This window comes from Hydractinia symbiolongicarpus, chromosome 10, assembly GCF_029227915.1.
Source record: "Hydractinia symbiolongicarpus strain clone_291-10 chromosome 10, HSymV2.1, whole genome shotgun sequence".
In the NCBI taxonomy this organism is placed as follows: Eukaryota; Metazoa; Cnidaria; class Hydrozoa; order Anthoathecata; family Hydractiniidae; genus Hydractinia; species Hydractinia symbiolongicarpus.
The window spans coordinates 3,398,865-3,426,657 of NC_079884.1; the positions used below are offsets into that span (position 1 = coordinate 3,398,865).

The 27,793-nt window shown below is 34.0% G+C and overlaps 1 long non-coding RNA gene across 1 annotated transcript in view; it reads left to right on the top strand.

Annotated features, from left to right (window-relative positions):
- Nucleotides 1-1,992: 1,992 nt before the first annotated feature.
- LOC130662335 (uncharacterized) overlaps nucleotides 1,993-27,793 on the top strand; it is a 34,277-nt gene continuing 8,476 nt past the window's right edge. Inside the window, exons 1-2 of the long non-coding RNA XR_008988983.1 lie at nucleotides 1,993-5,893; nucleotides 18,560-18,727. This is a non-coding gene — a long non-coding RNA (uncharacterized LOC130662335). The remainder of the gene's footprint in view (nucleotides 5,894-18,559; nucleotides 18,728-27,793) is intronic.

Genomic DNA, 27,793 nt, shown 5'->3' on the forward strand with positions numbered 1-27,793 from the left:
ATTTTTACATCTGTAGGATATTAGTCTTCGTGCATTTTTAAATTTGTTTTATTTTTTTGTTGGTGGATTTGTTTATCACAATTTTTTATCTGTAAAAAATAGTTCCTGTAGATATTTGAAATGAAAATGAAAACCTTTTAAAATATACTGATTCAATTTACAAATTTTGGCCGCCACATTTTCACACTTGCACTGCTACAGCAAAAGGAAGTTTAAATTTAAAAAAGAGAGGCCTAAGTTGCGAGTTTACGCAGTTGCAAATACACTGGGCGTTTGTTTGTTTTATGTTGTTTTGCGTTGGGTTTTATCCTACTATTTTTCTCATATATTCCATCTATTAAAATATGCTCTCCGGCGTGGAGTTATATTGCGGTACACAAAATTTGTAGTTCTTTAAAAAAATGCCTCCCGGATAGATCATGGAACATTCATTTTATGTAGGCCCGCTTCTAAATCTCTTTAATAATAGCCGTATTCCGTCTGTCTGTCTCTGCGCAACATAGCGTTGCCTGCAGCTTTATTTCGGTTCCACGGCAGACCCCGACCCCTCTTAAAGATGGTGTTACGCCTATACTCATGTGCGACACAGTCTACCTGTACTTAGCGCTTAGTCCAGTGTTAACTATGGGCTGTTTCCTGTGTTTCTGTTTAACCGAAGTTGTGATAACGTTTTTTACAGAAAAAAAGTACACATTGTTTTCCTATACTAAGCGTTCAGCTTAACATTTTTTTGAACTTTTCCCCGGAAATTGTGTGCACTTCACTTGATTTTCTACACACTATAGGACTATACTAAAGCGCTTTACCTCCTGAATGTGTGGCACAGTTGACGGTTCTTATTAATCACTCAATCTGGTGTTTAACGGTGGGTAACAGCCACTTGTGGCTTAACCCGGAAAATAAAATTGACCAATTGTTTTTCCTATGACGGGGTAACAAAGAGTTATATTCTCAAAAATACACTACAGCCGAAACACTATAGTGTTGTGTGCACTTTACTATATTACCGACATACTGCATACCTGTACTAAAGTGCTCCACATGACCGTGTGGCACAGTTTACAGCTCTTATTAAGCGCTCCACATAGTGTTCAACGGCGGGTCACACCTTGACTTGTGACTTACCCCGGCGTTTCGACGCCCGGTTTCCCGGCTAATCTCGTATAAAAGTGGCTAATATATAAACCTATTCCTGCTAGGTTTATATGCATTTTAACCCTATTCGGTCTGGGGTTTTTCGAACATATTATGTCCAATAACTTTTCATAGGCTTGTCCAAATTGAATCTAACTTGGCACACTTATAGTACGCCACAAAAGGAACAAAATGGCAGCAATAAATTTTTGCTTACGTCAGCACATTTTTTGTGACGTCATCAAAAGCTTAAAATTTGTTCAAAATGATACTATCTGCTTAAAATTCAATTACTTTAGTTCTAGAGCGAATTTTTACATTCTGTTTGAAGTTTCTGAAAGCTAAATAAATGTTATCTATATAATAATACGCTTGTGTGAGTAACCATGTGAGTCCACGACACGCAAAGTACGGGTCACTTTTTTATGACGTGGCGTTACGCTAAAATTTACCAAGTTAAAAAAACGCAAATCAGGAGGTTATCATTTAAACATTTAACTTTTTTTTTATTAGGTTAAAAAATAAAACTCTTTTGTTGTTTTATTAATACTATTCTTTTAATTTAAAACGTTTTGATTTGTTTTGTTTTTGTTTTAAAAGCCTCACGGGTTGGTTAAAGATAAAATAATTAAATTTTACCCCCGGTTTGCCATGTGCGCGCCCTATCTCACGGAAACAAAATTTATTAACTGAAAAATGAAAACCGAAGCGAAGAAAGTTGTCTCTTTTCCAAAGTAATTCTTAAAAAAGTTATTTCAAACAATGTTACCCATCATGAGGTAAGATTAAAGCTTATTTGTTTATTCAATATTTTCCATTTTTGTATTCTGGGACCGAGGTTGGTTTCTTTTTAAAAAAACTATCGAATTCAAATGATATTTCCAATCTAAAATGTAAAAACAACAAAACAGAGCGAGTAATAAGTTTATGTTTGTTAAATAATTTTTAAAAAGAAAAAAAGAAATATTTGTTAAAAAGAAGAATAATGTACAATGATATAACGTCAAAAAGAGAACTGATTGGAAATGTATCAGACAACTTAGCTAGCTATACATTTTCAATTTGTTTTCTTTTCGGATGAAGCGAAATTTATTATTCGAAGTAAAAAACTTATTGGGCTTTTCTCCAGAGAACGCTAGCAAGCAGTCTACTGAGAAAGCGAAAGAAAACCAGGTGTGTTGTTTAGATTTATCTAGTAGAGAAATGAATTTAGTTGAATAGCGATATTTAAGCTGTTTACACCTTCAAAGCTAAACATTCCCTTAAATATGAAGTGAAATATGTCTTGCGCCTGAACATATTCTTTTTTGTAAGAATATACCCAAGGTCAGTTAAAAGTATATAGTATGCTTTATTTTATTAAGGCATTATATATTTTCAGGACATGGACATGCTAAGAATATATTCAGAATAATGAGGATAGTATTTGTCAAAAAGTTAAGAACATTAAGGCTGAAACGGAATAATTCTTATAAAGTACACGGTGCATATCATAGAGAAGAGTTTACATAAACTGTAAATGTATTTTTTCCGTTGTTACTGTTTTTAATACTACAAACTGTGTAATTCAGTGTTGATGTCGTTATAAAAACCTAAACCTAAAACCTAAATTTAAATCAATGTTTACATCTGTTACGTTACAATCGTTTGAAATATATTCGATTCTTAAATTCGGAAACGCTGCATTGTTATCTTCTTTGATTTTATGCGTGATTTTCTTGATTATAAGTTTGGGTCTGTTCTTTTAATATTGCGGTAGATATACAATATGCCAAATGATTCAAGTTTTTATAGTTCTCTTTTATGTGTTTTAACTATTAAATTCTTATATTTTGAGTTCTGAAATGGCAAAGCAAGTATATAGTTTTAGCGTATTTCGCTTTTTATAAACGGTTGTTAGACACCTTTGATTTTGTTGGACATTTTCCATTTTTATTTTACAATTCTATTTATTTATTTATTTTTTTGTTGCACATGCTTATATTTTTAGACGTTTTGTTTCAGCGGTTATACACATAGAATAATGCAGATTGTGAACAACCTCGATCCCAAAGCATTTTTTATCTTTCTGCCATCCCGTTATAAAAGAGACAAAGAACCCTGGGTCGCGTTGGAAATGTGAGTTTTAAAATTCAAATAACTGTGTTGTATGTTTTTGTTTGGTATCCCTTACATCGGTGAATGACAGATGCAATGGATTCTTCCACGGGAATTCAGATAACTGTTAATTTTTTTATATTTTGTGTAAAACTTTGAAAGGGTTGCTGTATGCAATAGACTGATTATCTGATTTTGTTATGACGTGTTACAAACTGTACAGTGTTGGGTATTTTGTAATAACTTTGTTTGTATGACTGGGCAAGATATGTTGTTTTTTTTAAATGTCTGATACACTGTCTTTCCCTGTTGTACTTCTAGCATGGCAAAGCAAGTATAAATTTTAGCAGATTTCGCTTTTTAAATAACGGTTGTTAGACGCCTTGTGATTTTGTTGGACATATTGCATTTTTTGTTGTTGTTGTTGTTGTTGCATCTGCTTATATTTCAACGTTTTGGTTTCAACGGGTACAAATATAAAGTAATGTAGACTGTGAGCCACTTCGATACCAGAGCTTTTTCTCTCTTTTTTCCGTCCCGTTATAAAAAGAGACAAAGTGCCGAGGTTGTGTTGTAAGTTTTAAAAATTCAAATTACCATGCTGTATGTTTTTCTTTGGTATCCCTTACATGCATTCAATGAGAGATTCAGTGGATTCTTCCACGGGAATTCGGCTAGTTTAACATATTTTCTGAATTTTACACAGATCGTATGAAAAATTGCCAAATATTACCCGAAAATCCGTTTTTTATCGATTTTTGGATAAAATCCGGAAAAATCGGGAAATCGGATTAACCACATGACCAAATAATAATCGTAACAAGATTTATTATATTTGTCCTATTATAAGAGTTTCATAGAGATTTTTAGGGTAGTTTCGAGTAATAGCCAATAGCAAAGCCTCTGAAAGGTATGGGACCTAAAAAATGCACGCAGGTGTCTAATGGATAAATATTGAAACTCAGTAAGTATTTTAGCCATGCGACATAGCATTAAAGAGTTATTAAAAGAAACCGTCAGAGGCGGCGGAATCCGCCCCCACGGACCGAATAGGGTGAATAAAAAATATTTTTATATGTTATTTCAGAAAACATAGAGCTACAGTAAATATGTAAATAACATTTTTGTGTAAATTAAGAAATGTAAACATATATGTACTACTATATTACAAATACTGTTACATAACTTATTGTATCAAATGTATGCAATACGAGATGTACGGTGATCCATAAATAGAATAAAAAAAAACAAAACATCATTCACATTTTTGTTGTATCTAGAGGTCTGCTCAGAACTCTACTTGAAGAAGATCTTCTTAAGTTCTTAATCGAGCTTGTCTGTTTATCACAACCAAAAGGCTTTTTAATAAAGGTTTTTAACTCATGAAAAACAAGGAATCCGCATCTTTTTTTTTCTTTTATGTCATTGGTTGATGTTGTCTCTCAACAGGTTTGCACACAGCGGTAACATCTTTTAAATGACTTATTAACATACATCTACATCAGCAGCCATTTTTTTCCCAGTTTTGTTGCAGTGGAATTCGGATTATAACAAGGTTCAGTTGGTGAAGACGTTCTAGATGCTTTCAAAGATGTAACAACATCGTCATCATCATCATCATCACCCGAGCCAATCGACCTTTTTTTAAAAAGCCGGAAGTTTTGACACCTTAGGGCTAGCTAAATAACCATATGTAATATTATAATTAAGAATACTGTGTCTTTTAATTGATGACACAGTACTGCGTAAATGACCAAGAACTTCAGAAATTTTATACTTAGAAATTAGATTTAGTCTGTTCTTCTTGTTTGTGAATACAACGACTGTAGCTGTCACGAATGGGTTTCCATTTAGTCTTTAATACATCCACCAAATTAAAAATATATTTATTAAAGTTTGTTGTACGTAATATCATTTTTGGAATGCTCATCTTCAAACAACATTAACCTGTTTTCATATTAAAAATGACCATCAAAAGATATTACCTGAAGTTCCCTTTACCCATGCAGAAAAAATCTCCCAAGCTTGTCGTTCTCTATTTGGGTCCCTGTAAATATCCAGTTTCATTAACATACTTCAGGTTCTACTAGCTACTGCCTCTCTACGTAGTTGATCGACATATCTTAAACTATTTCTATTATTTGATCTGTCGCTGCACTTTTGTAAGAGCTTTCTTTATCAAGAAAAGCCTCATCATTGATATTGAAAGAGATCAGACACCATTTTGATTAGTTTCTTCTCGTTAAAGAAAAGTTTTGATTGGTTAAAAAAGTGTTTCTTGACCAGCGGAAAAGTTTAGAATCTTGAACTTTTTTTTAGCCTTAACGTTTATAAATTTCCGCTTGGGTTATAATTATTTCAAGAAGTACGCATGCGCATCGCTCCAAAACGACCGCTATAAATTTACGTCATCGCTTTGTTTTAGAACTATCGCTATAGCGCGTTCACTGAAATGATATGGACACGGAAACCGATAGGGGCCAAAAAGATTATTATCATCTGATACAAAAATGGAGAGTGATGAAGATTGATTGGTTTGTTGATAAAAAAACTAAAAATAATCGAAGAAAAAGAAAGATATGGGTGAAGAAAATATACAAAGACCGGGAAAGGATCGTCTTGTCATAGAAATGCATCTAACAAGCAGAGAGCCATATTTCAAGTAAGTTTTTGCGAAGTTCACGGTTATGTTTCTGACAACTCCATTTTTCCTCGATGAAGTATCTAATGATGTAGACCTTTTTCAGCTTTTTTAGGATGTCACCTGAAGAAAGGGAACATCTTTTGTAACTTGTTACTCCTTTTATAGTAAAGAGACACACATTTTTTTTAAAAAACAGTTCCTCCTGCGAAGATATTAATGCTAACATTACGTTTTCTGGCATCTGGGGACTCGCAAATTTCCTTGACTTATCCTTTGCGAATGGGAAAGAAGACTATCACCAGCTTTATAAGTGAAACATGTGAAACATTGTACTGCGTTTTTTCCAAAATTTAAATCCATGCCCCTAAAAACCGAAAAAAATGAAAAAAGATCTCTGAAGATTTTGAAAAGTTGTGGCAATTTCCCCACATTATCGGTGCAATCAATGGGAAGCACATATGTATTCAGGCCGCAAATACAAGCGGAACGTTATTTCATAACTAAAAGGGGTTTTCAGTCTCCAGTTCCTGGCAGTTTGTGCAAAATATAATTTTAAATTGGTGAATGATGGAAATTATGGCTTCAATAATAATTGCTCCGTTCTTGCCAACTCCAATATCGCTTATGCCATTGAAAACGATTTGTTAGACGTGCCTGGGACCAATAAATTGAAGGAATCCAAGAAGAAATGCCCTATTATTTACTTGGAGATGAGATATTCCTGTTCAACACTTGGTTGATAATGCCATTTCCTGGACATCTGAGGCTGAATAAATCTATGACTTTTATAGAGCACGCCTATCTATCGAAAACGCATTTGGTATCCTTTATATTTTAAAGATCCATGATAGGGAATGTTAGGAATATTAACTATTTTCCCGAAAGTTGTTTCCACATTATCATTACTTTTAAAAACCTGTTGAGATTTAGTTTCTGATCTTCCTTTTTTTCTTTTTTTTTTTTTTTTCTATTTCATTTATTTTCCTGCGTCAGATTTTACATCCTGTCACAATTTTCCTTTTTCTCATGGAAGTTCCAGCTTTCATTTCTCCGCCTTCCTCTTCGTGCATGCCTTCTTCATCGTCACTTTTACCAATTGGTTCTTTGTCAATTTATTTATTGCAACATCTTGATTGATACCAACACTTGATCCCCAGGGACCATATGTAACATCCATATTGTTTATTGAATCTTTGACAGCGACGTACGGGTAGTCCATTCCAAAAAGGCGTAGTAACCCCCAAATAAATTAAAGACATATTTCTTATTCCAATGTAAAAGCTAAATGTAAATACCTGAGATCCTCAATATCTTACTTTCTTCGATTCCAAGCTCTTCTTCATTTCTTCACCAAGTATTCTTTTTGGCACGCTTATCCTTATAAAGTCTATCCCCTTTGTCATACAAACAGAGATATTTCTTAATACAATTGCAGATTTCCTCCTCTTAGACACGTGATTTTAAACAGTATGTTTAAAAGCGAGTGCTTGTTTAAGCAATGGTGAGATTACGTCTTGGCTCGTCTTGTAGGTTTGAGAGATATCCTACTGCAACCAAGAAAAAGAGGAATTAAGAAAGTTAGATGCAGAAAAAGTGAATACTCTTGATATAGGCGAGGTAGAGCAAGATGTTTTGGATATCAGGTAGATTTTAAAAGAGAAGTTATAGCTGACCTCACACTTAAGATGAATGAAATTAAAATCGGTCAGAAGTTCTACAAGTTTATGCGCGGTCGGTTACAAGTTGCCAAAAATTAGAGCTTTCTATTTTTAGTTGTGATTAATTGAAGTGGCAAGGGTTTTGGGACCAACTTAACGTGTCAATAAATGAAAACGAAAAAAAAAGTGATGTGAATATGTTTAATTATTTAAAGAGATATTTATCAGGAAAATCGTTGTGGACTATTGCAGGACATAAGAGGGCAGGGCATGTGAAAGAGAAATAGTCTGGCGAATCGCGCAGCTTTATTATTTTGTCTGCAGGATGTGCCTCGTACCCAGTGCTTTGACTGCACGCTCGTTTTAAAAATGGCGCATTTAAATGGTTAGTTACAGTTGCACAAAATCACGAAGGGATAAATGTAAAGGGGTATCTATTTTTAAAGTTCCTGCTGATGAGAATCAATTTGACAAATCGTGGAGAAAACGATTGGTTGTTGTTGTGATAAGAGATAGAAATGTGGAAAGCGGTTGGCATAGTGGAGGAAGAACGTGGCACAAAAGTTGTTGGTGTCACCAGTGATTAAGCGTCTCCAAAGCGATGAACGTAACATACCGCACTTTGAATTTTATGGCGAATGAAGAATGAATGATACTTATACTTTATCTTAGATCCAACACACTCAATCGAAACAACCCGCAATTACCTGAGTAATTCTCTTTCAGAAAGATGTACCAGAAGTATGTAGAATCATGGAAGTTGTATCACCGGGAACCATATTTCAAAGTTATTCCTTGATGACTGAGACCGTGGATTACATCTTGTTCCCCAAAATAACAAATGACCCCATCAAGCCAACTATAAATAAATGAATAATAATAAATAATAATAAATAAGCCCACACCATATTCCGTAATGAATGTACGTTCTGGCGTCACAAGTGTTTGTCGAATTTGTCTTTAATTTAATCTCTTCAGTTGTATGGACCATCCGAAGCTAATGCAACTTCTAAATATTGGAACATGTTGAACCAATTTTTTGATTGTCGTAACGTCAAAAATACCACAGAAACAACAATTTAACGTAAACCATTTCTTAAACAGTACACATCTGTTGATGATCAACGATTCTTATGGTTGACTGAAACTAGACCCCCTTGAAAACTACTTTGGTTGTCAATGTGCAATTGATCATAGGAAAGATAACCCATCAATCCGTGATTTTGGTTAAAATGACAACACAATTAGAATACAAACAATTTCCCGACCCATAGCTAGTTACTGTCATGAAATTAATGTTAAAACTGCGTCATGCCGTAAGAGCAATTAAACACACTTGGAAGACAGAAACTAAAAACACATTAATAAAAAACATTGAATTTGCTTAATAAGTAAAAACAACCACAATATTTCAAATGATGACAGATAATATCAATTTAAAGCACAAATACGTTAAATTACGATTTATATACCTTAAAACACTACCTTGACCGTTTTGTAGACTGCCATAATTATTAATTATACCATGTGCCAAAATAATATTGTTTTAAAATTTGTTGCTATAAAAATAGCAGTTGTAACAGGTTTATAGTCACTGTTCTGGACTCTTAGTGTCAATCTGAAAGTATGCTTGAAGATTTCTCTGTTTTCATGCAATTGTGTGCAGCTCACATTTATTTTTCACAAATGAAAAACCACGAACACAAACATAAAGCATGATGAGATGCTCAAGTAGGCTTATTGCCAATTCTTTTGTGACTTTTTCAATTGGGTATAATGTTATTTTGTTGTAATTACAAAGCACAACAGAGTTCTCAAGCAGGTCTGAAGCAATTTTCTTACTATTGATTGTATGGTGAGATTAGCAGTCGCAAAAGAATCCGAAAACATCATCGGTTACTGACCATAGCCCTTCCTTGTCCTTTATATTTACTACCTCAAAATTTTTATCGTCTCCCACAAGACACGAAGCCAGTAAGATGTCCAAACTTTAACTTCAAGTATACTTCTTATTTTTGGATATCCTAATGAGAAGATATAGCGTGCTAAATACATAAACAGTTAGAAAATTGAATTGTGTTTTTCTCTTAGGGTCAACAATTCAAATGGTAAGAAAATTCTACAGTGTTTTCTTTTGCAGTTAAATTAGTGAGATGAGCAAGTACGTGATTAGCGACTTCAAAACCAAGAAGAATATTCTCAGAAACATATTTATAGAAGGCCGGATAAAACTTTTCAGCATTGCCTTTAAAACTACCAATCACATCTTTGATAAAACTATAGGAAAAGTTAAAATCGTCGTTTGCAATAACATAATTGACAAATTCATTCCTGGTGTTCACACTATAGTACGCCTCTCTAGAAAGTTTACTTGCACTTGATTGGATGTACTTCTTAGAGTATAACGGATGGAGCTTGGTTTCAGGAGTAGTAAAGCTGTCGTCACTTAACTGGTTTTGTGGCGAAAGATGTTTCACATTTTTTTGTCTTGTGACTCCCCGTTGTGTTTTGCATGTTTTGGACCAAATATCGCAGGAAAAAGAGATTTCAGAGAGGTCGTCAACTATTTCTTCAACAATTTCTGTCAATTCGCCAGTTAAATCACGATTTTTCTCCAATAAATTTTCATCACTAACAGCCGAGATTGCATCGAAATCATCTTTACAAAAGCAATCCTTCCTAACGGCAGCTGTTATTGATAATTCCGTGAAGTCTTAAACCCCGCGACCCCGATCTAAGAAACATATCTGCTTGTAGAAACGCATTATGGACGGCCCAGAATTACCAGACTATCTCTTTTTATTATGACTATGGTTCTAGACAAGTGCCTCGATTGAGAATAGCGTCGCTTTGTTTTACAACCAGGAGAGATTTTCGATACAATATGGTGTTGATTGTTAACCGCAAAAGTGGCCATTTTTTGTTCCTTAAACATATATCTCATTCAAGAAGTACCAAACATAAACCCACTAACAGTATATCCAATAGAACAAAATCTCAGCATAAATTATTATTGTAACCAGTTACGTTGTGAGTCAGTCATGAAAATTCAGATTCTTGTAGAATGGTAACTGGTATAGCTCCTATTATATTTGCACGGGATTTGCGGTCCCTTTTTTGCTATGCGCTCTATTTTCTGCTTGCCATATGGTCCGCCTGAGCCTATGCGTATGTATATGAATTTTATACCCGAGTACAAGGCATGATTTTATTTTCGCTTGCTTTTTTTCACTTTAATCATTTCAAATCATTTCATTTCAAACGTGAAGGAACATAAAAAGTTGTAGCTACACCTGCCGATCCTGATTTCTCCGTTCCGATTCAAAAACAAAAACGGAGAATTTCGGAGAATTAGAATTAAGAGTTTTAAAGTAATAACGGATAGGAGCGAGTTTAAAATCAAACAAAATCAGCGCAGCATAAAATCAACTTTTGTTTCCGAAGTTGCGTTTTACACACTATCCACCTAACAGTGTGAGTAAACAAACGTCTGTCGAGTATATCATATTACAATGATTCTTGCTCTCTTCATACAATAAACAAGTTACATCTCGTCATATTCCTTTCTTTTTTTAAGCTTGTTAAATATGTACACGAGAACATAAAAATTAAAAGAATATTTTCGATATTTTCTTGGCACTGTGCGATAACTACTACATATTAAAAGCTCTTAGACATATCACAACTAAACCAGCATGTAAGTAACTATAAAAAATTCAGTTACATACAAGATATAATTCAAGCTGTCATTACAATTACGTGACGAGTAAAACTTGTCCGAAACATTTGTTTCTAAACATTTTAATTTAATTAGAACAACACCGGCACTATCTTTTGATAACAAACAGTAATAAGCAATATCAAACTCGTCCCAGGGGCATCTTGTACCTTTTTTTGACATCGCGACGGCGACTGGCCATATAAAGAAGAGATGACAAGTTGAAACAATATTATCTCTATTTCTATTTTTTATGTAAGATATATTTATCCAGGAATTATCGCTTCAGTATATTAAATTAACTGCTTTTCAACGAGTTCTGTTTCTAATAAATTAGAAAAAACATTATTGGTAATAACACTTATCTCTTAAAGATTGGTGGAAATAGTAATTAAGTTTATCTTTATTATTTCGCATTTTTATGCTACCATCCTACTACTTTGAAGGGTCACACCATACTGATTTGCTGTTTGCGCTCCGTTTCACTTCAATTTAATATATTTTCCACCATGTTACTATAGGAACAAGGAGTTACCGAAATACTACCTTCAAAAAATAACAAGGATGTTCAATATTGAAAAAAATCGTTTTTAGAGCATAAGGGGTAAGTATGACTAAAACTCGAAGCTTGAGTAGGACTTCTCAAAAATGTCAGGGTAAATTAAACTGTATTTGTATCTTTTTAGCAAATAGTTAAAAGATAAGCTCAAAAAGTTTAATTGCAACAGTTCATGGTGTGAAATATAAACAAGGATGTATACGCTTATTAAAAAAAAGTTGGAATAAAACAAAAGTGCGGTCGATCCCTGTTACGAGCTGAGGGTCGGGCAGCACTTTTAGGCAGCACCAAACCTTGTCACCTTGACCCTCGGATGACTAGGAGTTACCTTTACCCGAGGGCAACCATGGTCGTGCACTCTCGTCAGACGATTGTGCACGAAATTTTTAATAACCGACCCCGATCACGGACCACAGTATTAGTATACAGCCTCACACTGGTAGATGAGTTCACAACTTGTTGCATTACTACTTGTGGCTTAGAATTTCACGGAATTGAAAGTCGAAGTTTAACTTTTATTAAGGGGATATCCTTACAACGAATCTATAATTTTTCTATTATTTTATCTAAACTTCCTTTTTTATATAATTTAAATGATTTAAAGGAATTTCCCAATCTCTTTTCTGATTTTTTTTATACGCGAAAACAGTTCTTTCATATGTTAGACGAACAAAACAATTTTGTATTTACTAAGAAATTCTTTCCTAACAATTTTTTTATTACTTATTTGGGAGTATATACATGCACACACTTTCTGTGTGTCAAATTTTCTTATTTTGTTCTTTGGGGGTGAAGACTTTACTCCAATATACAACCTCTTTTCTTACTCAGGAGTCTCTGAACTGATTAAAAACTAATCATAAATCTACTTCGATTGTTAAACAAAAGAAAAACTTATATTTACATTCATTTATTGATGGTAGGAGAACGAAGCAAGGTCTATTGTATTTAAAATGAAGTCCTAAAGGCATAAACAGCTGTGCAGATTAGTTTTGCAAAACAGCGACAGATAGATTGATTAAATTTGCCCAGTACCCGGAAATTTTACGGAGTCAGTAGGCATCACAAAGACGATATGGTAAAAGCTAGACAAATAAGAGTGTCTTTTGGTGCATTTGTTGCTTTTTTATCACCTGACTAGATATTTGCGGGACATAGTTTTTCAAATCTTGTCAAAATGTTGCAGACAAAATAATGTTCTTATTATTAACAAAAATATATTTAAAACTTATATTGATTTAGCTTTACTTTGTTTGGTAAGTTGTCAAAATTTTTATACATATGGAGAGTCACATAAGATTTTTAATATGCAGCAAAACTTGGACAAGCAGATCAGTGCCAAATGGACGGCTTAAAGCAGCAATTAACTGAGAATTATGCGTAACTGCTGTCATTTTCTTTGTCAACACTGATAAATTTAAAAGAGTCAAATGAAACTTAAAAAGGTTTCTTTTTACGGTGCCTATAGGAACCTCCTTTAGGGAGTCATTAAGAGCAGATTAAAAGAGTCAAAATAAGTGCTCAAATGACTCTTTTTAAGTTGTCATGATTAATGACTCCTTCTTGTTACTCATTTCGACCTATATTCAAAACGACTCCTTTACAGGAGTCAATTTTTCTATGACTCTTTTATGTACTCCCCACAGGCACCCCGTCAATGAGTCCGTAAAGGGTTTCAATGAGTAATAGTAGTTCCCGTACGCGTTCATTGCGCAGAAAAAAACATCAGATATAACATTGGAGTTTTTATTGCCTTGTTAGTTCAGGCTAAAAAATGTACATAAATTTAATAATATATTGGGAACAAAAAATATGAATTATTATCAATAACGAAAATTATTAATTATCAATAACGAAAAATAAATACTAGGACCAAAAAATATTCAAAATGTATTACAAACACTAACTCAGAGAACCTAAATTCGCACAAGCAAATTTCAATTACAAAGGCAACACACTGAAGATTTGAGGAAGGACGTTTTTGGGTGACAATTTTTAGAAATGTTTTCCTGTGAATTTTTTTGAAAAGCAGCATAGAGGAATTTCCCCACTATTAAAAATCTAGAGCAGTTCTTAAGATATCAAATTTCAAAAACTTGCATGAGCACCAACTTTTTTGTATACATTAATTTAAGAATAATTTCAGAGTGAAACTTTTTAAGCAGGTTTTTGTGTGGTATGTATATAAAATATACGAGTAGGATGTCATACTCATTGCTTTTTTGCTAAGACGTTGAAAATACAGGGATCGATAGAACACGAGCACCAGTGTCTACTTTATACGTAACCATTGTATCATTGGTCGAGAGATCGATTAGCCAGTCTGGATGGTCTGATGCAGTTGGATCGGACATTTTGTTGATGTCGTTCGCTTTCGGAGGTTGGTTCAAGTTCGATTGGTCTCAGAAAGAGTTCATAGGTTTTGCATATTTTGCCGTATGCTTGGCATGAACTACGAGGATGACTTCCAGCACAGAATTTGCATTTCATGATTTCTTGGCCTTTTTGATGATGGATCATCTGCTTGATATCAGAATTAGCAGTTGATGAAGATGGAGTTGAGTCAGTAAATTTTTGTTTCTTAAACCGATAATGATCATGTTTTAATAAGAAAATCCCGGAGTTGATTGAGTTCACACAGTCTTCGCTCAATTTACATAATCTAGTGCAGTATTCGTCAAATTTCTCAAAGTCTTCCTGACGAACAGTGAAGAATGTAAATCTCATAAAAGTCAATTTTTTTTCTCGGTTTAAAGTGATCATCAAATTTCTGGAGAATAATGTTCAATTTCATTTCATCTCCTTCATGGAATTCAAAGGTATCGTAAATTTCTCTGCATTGCTTACCTATGCAGTGAAGAAGGATTGATGATTTGACAATATCTGCAGATTCGGTGGCTTGGAGGAAGATTTGATATGCCTGCAAAGCTAGGGTCTATTTTGTTTCAAAATGGAGGATAAAAACCGGGAATAAAGATGCCAAAAGTCATCAAGATGAATGTGTTTCATAAAATATTTCGCAGTATGTATATTAAAAAGAACTACGAAATGGCTTTTGGTGAAAATGACAGAAAAGTTCCCTACATATATTGGATATCCATAATTTATACAAACTTATTGCACATAAAGCCAGTCGAAGCAACACATTTTGTCGCCCCTTTAAAAAACCCTAAAACATTGATCGGCATGAGTACCCTGTTAAAGATTAGAAGAGTATATAGTTCAAAAGACTTCATTTACGTCTTTAGAAACAATTCTTGTGTTTTCTCAGGTTCGTTAAAACGCGTCACCAACGTTTTGTGCGCCAAAACTTCGCTCAAAATTTTCTTTAAAAACGTAAGCAGCTACAGAAATGGAAAGAAATGGAAAGAAAGAATGTACTAGTGCTTCGCTGGTCAGGAAATCTGCGGTAAGCAAAGTGTACGAACACCAACCAAAGCTTGCTCAAGATTTAGCTAATTTAATGTGCCACTCGGAATTGACCGCCAAACGCCGCTACTTTTTCCAGCAAAAAACAAAAAAGCAGGAAGTACAAGTGCTGTCCTGAGAGATACTTTACGTCACGAAGGTAATTAAAAGGAGACCGAGACGGATGTAAACATCGTTTTCGCTGTTCATTTTGTTTCAGAAATTGAAAAAATATTCGTTTTTTAAGGTTTGTTGTGAATGTTTTGAATGTGAGATTTGCTGTTTTTTTTTGTTTTTCTAATCGATTATGCTACTATCTCTTTAATAATTGCCGTACTTTGTCTGTGCGTCCATGAAAGCCGTGTCCCGTTGCGGAAACACAAAATTTTAAAAAATGTGCACCAATACCAAATGCGATATTTTTTACTGACTTTGTTGTGACCGTCGCGCGTAGTATGCCAATCACGATTCATCAATACTCTGCAGCCGGCAGGCTGCAAAGTCGCTACTTTTGCACTCAAACAGGCCAGGCACAGAGTGTTGAAAAGTTGCTAGTCACATTCTTTAGCACGCCCGCACACCGGCATAATTCACGTCGGGGACCACAAAGGCCCCGAAATTCGTGATTAATGGCCTTGTTGACGTCAGCAACAAAATGCAAACTTTAAGAGTTTCGTATTTACCAAATAACCTAAGATCCGAAGTTCTAAGTCCACTCTGAACATTATGCATGAATGTAATATAGAATGAGCCTACGCATTTACTTGTGGTGGCGAACTTAGAAATTCGTTGTCTTGTCCCAGCATATTGTGACCACGATTGTAGCTAGCTAGAGCCTTACTTACTACTATTCTGTATGGTATAAGAGCTTTTTATTTTTGATGTTGAGAATGCAGCCATTTAGCTAGCTCCTATCTTTGGCTAAAAAACGAGAGCATAAAAATGCGGTTTGGTTCAACAAAATTATTTAGCAATAATACTTATGCTAAATGCTGTTAGCTTTTTCTGAAACATTTTTCTGCAAACAAAATAACTGAGCAATTGTTTTTTAGCTAGACGGGTAACGACAGGCTGTTTCCTGTGCTTTCATTCGAACCGAAGTTGCAATGAATTTTTTTATGGAAAAGGGTACTACGCCTATACGCCTGTTCAACTCTGTTTAACTATACTAAGCGGTTAGTGTAGTGTTAACAACAGACTGTTGTTTTGTAAAAGGCTGTTATGCCTTTGCGCATGTGCATCACGGTTTACCTGTACTAAGGGATAAGCCCACTAACAATTAGGTTTTGAACTTTCTCAGGAATCACACCTGTACGGATGAACAACACTGTTTACCTGAACTAACCGCTGAAGTCTGTGTTAGCAAGGGACTGTTTCTCGTGTTTTATTAAAAAAAGCTTTTTTAAAAAGGGTATTATTTCCTATACGCCTGTGCAACACTGTTTAACTGTACTAAGCAATCAGCCCAGTGTCACGAATAATTTATAAATTTTGACAAAATTTTATTCCGCAAAATAAAATAATATTGACCGATTGATTTTGCTATGACGGAGTAACAACGGTTTGTAAACTCTGTTTTTATTTCAGCTATCGTTGTGGAAAATTTTTTTTGATTTCCGACATACTGTATACCTGTACTAAGGCATTCCGCCTGATTGTTTGACACAGTTTATGGCTGTTATTAGGTGCTCCACAGAGTGTTCAACGCCGTTTCAAATCTTTACTTATAGCTTAACCCAGCGGTTCGACGCCGGGTGTCCCGGCTAGTTATACTACTACTAGCTTTATGCCCATGGGAGGATCCACATTCTCATTCATTCCATGTAACGGACACACATACATCAAAAAGTAAACGAAACAAAAGTGCGGATTTTGCAATTTGACTTATTCAATGATCCTGTTCCACAAAAGTAAAAATGTCCAACAACTGCAGTAAGTGACACTCTCCAAATATTTTAAAATTACTTGAACTGGCAATGCGAAAAAGTAAATCAAAATATATTTCTGATAATGCGCACGCCTAGATCAAAAGTCACAGCGCTTTTTACGACTCGGCGCAAAATGCAGTTGTATAGAAACCAGCCGTAAGTCGTACAAAAGAGGTTATTACAAAATTGCCATAAAACCCAGTTTGTAAAAAATACCAAAGTCAGCTATTTAGTCTATTGCATACAGTAATCCTCGCAAAGTTTTACGCAAAATGTAAAAAAAAATTACATTTAACGACTATTGGCCATTACTCGAAACTGGCCCTAAAAATCTCTATGAAACCCTTATAATGGGGAAAATATAATAACTCCTGTTAGAATTATCCTTAGAACTTGAACCTTGCAACACAACTTTGTTTCATCAAGAAGAATCAGTTTGAATAATTTGGACACGTGACTAATCCGATTTACCGATTTTGTCGGATTTTACCCGAATATCAGAAAAAACAGGTTTTCGGGCAATTTTTGGCAATTTTTTATCCGATCCATGTAAAAACCGAAAGATATGTTAAATAACTTTTATTTAGCTTTCAGAAACTTCAAACAGAATGTAAAAATTCGCTCTAGAACAAAAGTAATTATATTTTAAGCAGATAGTGGCATTTTCAAGCTTCTGATGACGTCACAAAAAATGTGCTGACGCAAGCAAAAAATTTTTGCCGCCATTTTGTTCTTTTTATGACGTACTATAAGTTTGCCAAGTTTGATTCAATTTGAACAATCCTATGATAAGTTATTGAGGGGGGCGGATTCCGCCCCCGGGTCATAGTATGTTCGAAAAACCCCGGACCGAATAGGGTTAACATGGCCTGAAAACATATAGCTTTCGGAATAAAATAAAGCTTTCTTTATCTTGCCATAGCTAATAGCAAGTTCTGTTACGTGTAACGGACGCATGTTTTCGCTTGGGACGAGTCTGGAAGTTTATTTTACTTGATTTGCAATGAGCAAGTAAACTTTATGATTATTTTCTATAAATTATGCTGGTATGAAGACGGTTCAGAAATACTAGCTTTTTGACTTATAACTATACTATTATTATTAACAATACTACAATTTATGCAATACTTTAAGTGGATCAAAATCAACTGAAAGTATCACATTTGTTACGAAAATAATACTACTCTATACTTGTTTTGATCTGTTTGCAAGAAAATTCGTCGTTAAAGTGGTATAATATTAGCTAGAGAAGAAGCTTCGGCCAGTCTTTATCTTGTGTTCCGGATGTAAATAAATTTCTTCACAGGAGAGCTTGTGATGTCAACTCACAGATAATTGTGCTGACTCAGGCGCTACACAAGCGTTTGTTGTATTTCCTGTTTTTGTTTTCTTACATCCCTGTTTTGACTTCAGGTACTGAAGATTGGCTTGCAACAGGCACTGAAGACAAGTAATAAGAGATGTGGGTTTTCCACAGTTTTAAAAAAGTGTGGAAAAGTTTAGAAATCGTAAAAGAATGCTCACATAGACAGATTTTTTGTTGATTACAGTTTGGCTTGGCAAGTGCTTTTTTTTAAGAAGGTAAGTAAAATTCTTTGTTCTCGCGTACATGACACGAAAAGAACTAAATGTAAAGTATTATAAAATTGGAAGAAGAAACCACAACAGGTACGCATTTCATCCTCGATATCAAAACAACGCTACATGCTTTGTGACGGAGGTAGGAAATAGCGTTGAGCAAAATAGAAGCCTTCTTGGCGAGGAATTATGGAAAGTGGGACGTTTAAGCTGAACAAGAAAAACCTCGCGGTTTTAATACTTTTTCCTCGCTAATCATAAATGCTTCCATTATAAGAACAGAAGGTTTGAGCATTAAATCAAGTAAATGCATACTTAGAAGACAGTGTCGTTATCTGTATAACAAGTCACTTTCTTTGATAACTTTAACGTTTTTTGGTGTGATTTCTTTACCGAACTACAGGACCACAATGTATAAACCCTGACATTTAAATCTTTTGTGAGTTGATATCGTGTGCTGATTCTGCCAAGTTGGATTCTTCGAGAGAAAAGTCTGATCTAAAATCTAAAAAGAGCCATCCGCTTCGCGCTTTAAAGCATAACTTAAAATTGTCGCTTTGTTCTATTTTGTGAGAAGAAAGCTCCGTTCAATATCACATATGTTAAGTCGATACTATAAAAAAATGCTTTTGTTGTAAAAGCATTTGAAACATTTTTTCTTCGACATCTCGAAAATTTGTTAAAAACTCACGAAAGTGTAAAACCTTTACATTACAGAGTCGATTTTTCATTGAATATAACATTTCTTTCTAGCTCCAAACTCAGCCAGCAGTCACAGGGAAATATGCCAGAATGTTATATTGCATAGCTACTTGCTGAACACAAAAGAAACTTTGGCGAAACGCAAAACTAACGCATATTTAGACCGAGTTTGAATGAATTAAAAAAAAAACATTACACCGCTTTTTCGTACCATTGTTCCAATTGAGATTGTTCATTTTATGTGGTCGCACAATGTAAGAATTACGCAAGAACTAAGAACACGTTCCACAACTGACCACACGTTCGGAACACATATATACACAATACTAAAGATCATGTCTCAAAACTTTCGGGCGGTTTACTACTATAAGGTCATCTTCATCTATAAATACAATCTGTATGTCGTCAGAATTCTCTTCTTCGCGTATTCGTATTCCTTCATTTGACAGTTCAACGGAAAAAAGTTTGTTTACCGGTCTGTTTACAGATCGTACAGCTGGTACGTTATTGTCTTTGCCGGTTAATAATGAAATTACTTTTCCAAGTTTCGACGATTATTTAGTTTTACTGACTGAATCAGCCTGTCGAAAAACCCACCATGCCAGGGGGTGGCTTCGACGGTAAAAGTCCAGTGGGTGCCATGTGCACTAGCAAATTCTTGAGTCTGAGTACTAATAAAGTTTGATTGTCCGAATTAATTAGAGCAGGTGCACCTTTTCTACTAAAAAATCTTCGTAAGACATTAACGCATGTATCACCAGAATAATCAGTGGCCATGTCCAAATAAATAGAACGAGAACTTCCTGTAAAAGTCGACATCGATAACAATTTACGTAAATGATTGCAAACAATTGGGATCCAATATTCACGTCTAATTTCAATCAGTGTATCTTTCGGGCCATTATGTCCTGCTGTAACATGAGCATCCCATATTATCAAGTTTGTAATAATACTATCCTTGGATAAAAAATGGGATACTTCGTAGAATGGGGCAAAGGTGCAAATTCCAAACGACCGTTGCAATATAAAACATCGTTGTCGTCTTGAAATACGTTTAACTCCTTGCAAAGTCTTTCCAACTTGCGATCATCTACCAAAATTTTTGTGCATGTTGTAACCATAACAACTTAGCAAAACTAAGCTCGTTTACATCTAAGATCAATTCTTCGGACCATTGCCTCTTATTAGTAAGTACATTATTCATGCTTTTTTCTTTCTTCTTAGCAATTTTACTTCTCAAGTTACCAACAAATCGCATCAGCCAAGCGGTGACGCGAACTAACTTTTTAAAACTCATAAATTTAACTGGGTCTATGATCACGCTTAAAATCAATTCCGCAGAATCAATTTTCTTCTCTTGATTATCAAAATTATCTCCAACATGTAACTGAGGCCACTCCGTTTCTTTTAAACTAAAAAACGCTGGACCACAAAACCACATATTACTGCCAACAAGTTGCAGGGGGCACATCTCTCTAGATTTGATATCAGCAGGATTTTCTGCTGATGGTATAAGTTTCCATGAACTTAATTTTAAGCTAAGTCTTATTTCCTTCACTCTGTTTTGTACAAAAGGTTGAAATAGCTACTTTCTTAGCGTTAACAATCCAAGAGTATGCAATACTGGAACCAATCCAGGCAAAAACATTGTTAATAGTATAAACTTTGTCAAACACATGAACCAACTGTTTTAATAATCTGGACAATATTAATGCTTCCATCAGTTCTAACATGGGCATTGTTTGCGATTTTAAAGAAGAAACACGTGACTTACTAGTAACAAGAACAGTTTTTATTTTTCCAGAGCGTGTTTCGAAACGTAGATAAACAACACAACCATATGCTGAGTTTGAAGCGTCGCTGAAGCCATGTAATTGAACACTACAAATTGGATCTAAAACGTTGTCTTGGTGACAATAATGTCTATTAAAGTGAATGATATTAACTTTGTCCAATTCAAAAATTAAAATTAAACTCGCCTTACATTGGGCATAAAATTCAAATGCTTCGTTAATATTGCGAGAACCGCTGTTTAAATTATCCAGGTAAAGATGCGAGAAATTTTTCCACAAATTTCTGGTCTGCATCAAGATATGTATTTATATGTTTCTGCAATACAGCGGAGAGAATGAAGGGTGATGATGTAACACCGAAAAGAATACGACTTAGTCTGTACTCGACTAACTTATTTTCTTTAAAATTTTCAAAATTTATTTGTTCAATGTTTTCGTACCCAAGAAAACCAACGTAATCACGGTGACCTTCGTGTATGGAAATGGGAAGAAACGCTTTCTCTATTTCCGCTATAAATGCGATTATATTATATTATTATATTATTATATATTATATTATAAAATGTCAAACAGGGGCGTGGTAAGTGATGGTCCGAAATCCATGCATTCATTTAACGACGGCCCATTTCTCTTTGCGCTAGCATCAAAAACAATGAGCGTTTTACTAGTAAGCTTATCTTCGCGTATGATTGGCCGATGTGGTAAATAGTGGGTGGAGCCTACTTTGTAATTCACTGCCGAAACTTCAATAATGCCGTTGGCTAATTGATTTTTAATCATTGCATCATAATCTTTTAAAAGTTTTTCATTCTTTTCAAATTTTTTACTCAAACGTTTTAATCTTTCTTATGCTAAACAATAGTTGTCTTCTAGTATTTCATGATCTTCAAAAAAGTTAATTCCTAGTGTTTTTAGGTCCCAAAAACCTGTTACAGCACATTCTAAGGATTTCTGTTCACTCACAAATTCAATTTGAATTTTCAAAACGTGCGTGATTACAACATTAACACTATTTTGTTCAAACAACTTAGTGCCCGGTACAGGCCCGTTTAAAATATAACCCAATTTTGAGGATATGGCGGTAACACCTCCATGTTTAGATTGCTTCATATGGTTATTCATAAATTTCCACTATCGAATAGCAAACGAAATTTTGCTACATATTTTTCATCAGAAAAAGACACAGTGGTTTTAGCAGTTTGCAAAAGAACAGGGTTTACTGTTTTGTTTTCACCTTCTGCTACATTTGTGCTGACATCATTGTCATCATCATTGGATTCGATGTCTTTGTCAGATTCCCTATCACGAAGCTTGGAACAAATAGCTGCGTGGTGAAATGAAAAACACTTCCATTTTGCTGTACAATTCAATCATAGAAAAACGTGCAGACACTTTTGTAACCACTGAACAATTTTGAGGTTTGTGGCCAGGATTTTGACGGACATTTTCGATTGGTTTTTCCAGGCAATATTTTACCGTTTACGTAAAGTGATGTTCCAGAAAATTCATAGTTGCTTTCACTATTTTCACACGCGGTAAAATTAACCTTTTCTTTTGCCTCAAGTTCCTGTTTAAAGGTTTCTAAAATTTCCCAGACTTCTTTGCCAATTATACGGCTTAAAAGAATCTTTAAATCTTCCGGTATTTTACTCATTAAAATTGGAATTAACATCAACGCGTAACTTTTTGGGTCATGTCCCAAAGCATTTAAACATCTCACCTGGCTATCCACTTGATCACAAAGTTTCTTCAATCCTTTTACATCGGTAATGTTGAAAACTGCATCCAGACTCAGCAACTTGTTCATGTGAGTCGATACTAAAACTTGTGGATCGCCATATCTTTCTTTCAGCATTTTCAAGCAGAATCGTTAGAAAGTAGTAAATATTTTTATTTCAATTTTAGGAAGTTTCAAAGTATTTTCACGAGAATCAAATTTTAATGAAGATATCACAACGTCAGAATTTACTTCTAAACGCTTATCTTCAGATTGATTTTTCAAAAAACACACAAGCTTTTTTAAATCTTGGCGAATAATTTGTTCATTTTTATCACATTCTTCGAAATGATTATCTAATGCTAGATCGTCATTAATTCCCTCTGTGATCTGCTCATTTAAACTACACAGTTTTTTTAAATTTCTCATTTATCATATCCATGGAAGTAAGTAAAACCACATGTTTATCTTCCGTATAATTTTCATACACAACTTCAACCTCTTCCTTAAATAACTTGAATATAGATTTTAATAATACATCACGAATTCTAATTTTCCTCTTTAACGTAGCCATCACGTAGACTACTGTATAAAATTATATTAATAAAAAAGCAACTGATCCGGCTCGGTGGACCATGTAAGAATTACGTACGAACTAAGAACACGTGCTAACTCAATATACTTTATTTTAAAAACACAACTGACCGAACACACGTTCGGAACACATATATATACAAAACTAAAGATCATGTCACAAAACCACACATAAGTCAGAAAATAAAACAAATAGAATTGATATCGCGAGTTTTAATGAGAATAATTTCTTTTTCTTTTTTGCGTATCAAGCGCAATAATCAGTATGTTTTCACAGTAAGGATGTCAACACATTCATTCTTCCAAAGTGATTTTCAGTATATGTCAAATACATTATTATCTATACAGCTGTAGGTGTCACAGGCTTCTAAAATTTTATCACATTTTACCAATTCTTGTAAATATCAACGGTTATATGATACAAATGAGGGTAATACTGACGTAATCTAAAGATTACGGAGCAATTTTTTTTGAGCAGAAAAATATTGCATCAGATATCATACGGATACAAACTTGCAGTAAGTAGAAATAATGTTTTTATTACTTTATTTACAAATTGTGACGTTTGAACGATAGATTTTTTTAAAAATAAGCTACTTACAAAAGCATATTATGTCCCCGAGATTAAGATATGCAACTCTTTTCTTATTGCACCTATCTGTACTCTCTTTTTTTCATCAAACATGACAACTTACGATTTGATTTTTCCCAAAACATACCTAACTTTTTTTTCTATTTCAGCCATCACAGAAAAATGCGCAAGAACGTAGTATTGCTTATTTTGTAGAATACGAAAAATACTTTCGGTCTTCTGCGAAAAGCGGACATATCACAGACCGAATTTGAATGAATGGAAAACAAAAAACCTTATAAATGTGGCACTATATAACCTCAATAATATAATTTGCTCCTGTATGAATAGACGATTTACTGTATTAGTGATTTATGGTCGATTTAGTCACGCGCTTCAAATTTTTCTGCTCCTGCTTGAATTGTGTCAAGAAATCAGAATATTTTTCTTATATCTACGATTGATGGAAGATTGCGACGAAAATTCTTCTTTTTCACTTGCAACTTATCGTCATTACCGAAGTTAAATAATCACTCGTCATAAAAAATAAGTGAGAGAAGTTATAGCTATTATTGATGCTTCTCTTACACATCTTTCTGTTTGAATCTACAAAACAACGGTCACGTAACGTAACATATTCTTTTCTTCTTTTGGTTGCATCCTTTAAAACTCATAAATGACGTTCGTGAAAGCAAAAATCTGCATGGCTGGATAATGATGATGGGACTTGCGTAAAACTGAAACGAGTTACGATCATTGTTAAGAAACAATAAAATTTGCAAATTAAAATCAGTTTACGCCGCAGCTTTATTCCGGAAAATTCCCGAAGAACCGATTTTTACGGACTTAGTTTTGGTAGAACGTAGCTTATTTTTACAATTTTGGTTTGGAAGTAATGCTATTTCACCTCTTCCTTATTCTTTGTATCCTTAAGAACATTTATTTTCGGTATTTTTTACATGTTAAGGAACGTTTTCTAGCTATGTGTATAAGCAATTTTAGATTTCAGCTTTCATTTTAGATTTTCCTTTCATTTTAACGTTTATATTCAGTGTGTTAGATTATTTTTTATTTTGACAAAGTTGTGGCTATCTAGGTAGCTTTTATTTTACCACTGGATAAAAAGTTAAGTAGCAAAATGTAGTTTTATTTTTATTTTCGCTAAAGTTGAAATAAAGATATTTTCTGAAGAATATGTTACACCCGAAACACTATAATTTTGTGTGCGCTTTACTCGATTTATAACATACTGCATACCTTTTTGCCACAGTTTTCGGCTCTTAGTCCCCCGGCCAGTCTATATTATAATACTTCTGTCTGTCTGTATGTGTCTGTCTGTCACGCAAAATAGTAACCGCATAAGACGCAGGTTAATTTCTCCTAACCAACTTAATTTCTAATAGGTCGAAATAGTTCGTATAAGTGTAGCTATGTTTTTTAAATTTTATTATGCACCGTGCGCGCGTATAATTCACACGTCTGCAGAGAAAGATACGAAGAAGAAAAGTTAGGGAGGTTGATTTTCCCAAGATGGTTGCTATATCCAATCTGTAAATATGCTATCAACCGTCAATTATTGAATTTGCGCAAGTTCCCTAATAGTCTTCCCCGTTATGCCAGTCCTTTAATTTTTACTTACTTATTTACTTGCGTGAGTTAGGGAATTTGGAAACAGATTTGCTCATCAAATTATATAACAACCAGTCGATAAGGTCCGTCAGAAAATCCAGAAGAACAATAGGAAAGATCTGTCATTTAAATTTTGATGGGCATATTTTATCAGTATATTGAATACTGAATATTGAATACTAGCTTTTCCCAAAAAAAAAATAAACTGAAAAAGCAAAAAATACAGTTTACAAAAAAGCTCTCAAAATCTTACACAATATGTCAAAGCGCATAAAATGTTCCCAAGATAACTTTACATAAAATATAAAGAAACAACAGCTTGCTAAATGTGTGAACTAGTTGATAAAAAGTTACAAGAACGACAGTCACAGCACCCAAAGTCAGAAATAATATATCTTAAATATGCATTATAAACACTGCCTTTTCACTAAAAGCTGTTACAAAAGCTTATACAAGAAGCCATAGTTTGGAATACATCAAATTTAAATCTGGAAAAATAATTTATTCGGTTGCATACCATTGTGCCCCCCAAAATATAAAAAAATGTAAAAATTAAACAGTTAAGAAGGCAATTTTTTTTAGTATGATGATGCGCACTGCCCTTTACCAACCACTTTAAACCTAAATGTCAAAAAAAAGAATAAGAAGTAAATTATTTTGAATCAACAATTATCATTAATTTTTGGAAAACATAGTGTATATACGGTTAGTCCTCACAAAAGTTCGCACAAAACAGACCGGTTTTCGAGGAGCACATCAAATTGAACAAAAACAGTTAATTCAGCATGTTGTTTATTGCCGTTACTTCCACAAAAAGGTTGTGAAACACATCGAGTTGTAGAAAAATCAGGCAAAGAAGTTTTAGAAGATTTAGTAATTTTTGTCATCATCCCCAAACAGTTATTACTACAATTTTAAATCTTTTAACAAAACGTGAAACCATGGAATTTTCTTCCAGCAAAAATCATATACAGTTAATTAAATGAAGAGACGATGCAACGGAGACAACAAGGAAACATCAAAGGAATTTATCGCATCAGCATTCCTACCCTTCGTACCAGATACCAGCGAGATCTTTCGTCGAGTTTTAAGGCAACACAAGATCAGATGCATTAACTCTAAAGACACCCTGATGTTTCAATTGTATTCGTGGCGATATAGAGGAAAATATCAAAAATAATTTTTGAGTTTATCTTTTTTCGTTTATATATTTCACAAGCCTTATGTCATTTGATTTATAATAAATTTGTTAATTTATATTAACAACATGCAGCAGATAGTGGAGGCAGCAATGATGACTTTAAATTATTTTCAGAGGTATTTATTACGCATTTTTTGCGAAATATAGCTCCTCGTGTTTTTTTTTTCTCGTCTAAAGAAACTTTAAATTATACGGATACGTATTTACATTTTGCAAGACGTAACTTCTTACCGCCAAAATACTAGAAAACGCTAAAATATAATTTATGTAATATAGAAGGAAAAACAGCAAAATAGCAAATTCTTCATAAAAAGTAAATTCTAAGTGCTTATTTTCTCGTATTAGACCTTTCCAGTAGACTGTTTGTTACGCATTTTTTCACAACATGTAAGGGGGGAACATCAATGACAGAGATCTTCCTTCAACTGTTTTGTAGCCCCGTTAATTTTCTTTCAACTTTTTGCAGATAATCGTTCTGCACGCTAATCAAATTATAGAAAAAACTTCTTCAATGCGCTATTAATCTAAACTTATATATTAATATATTATATATTAATTCATATTTAAACTGACTAACACATTATTGTATCTCTAATATGAACAACAGGATTAACAATTTACGCCATTTGGCTCCAAAAATGAGAAAACGCTTTCCGAACAAGATTGCTCAGTTGAAATTTGCAGCATAATTCGGCTCATGTACTTTTAGCTTATCCATTCGCGAAATTTAAGAAATTGTGGAGATTTAAATTTGCGGATGGAAGAGTTACAAATTTTTCATGAATTTCCCGGATAAATCCGGCTAAGAAAACAAGGGGTTCAATGGGTGAAAAATTTTGACGTTATCTACAAAAGTTTCACA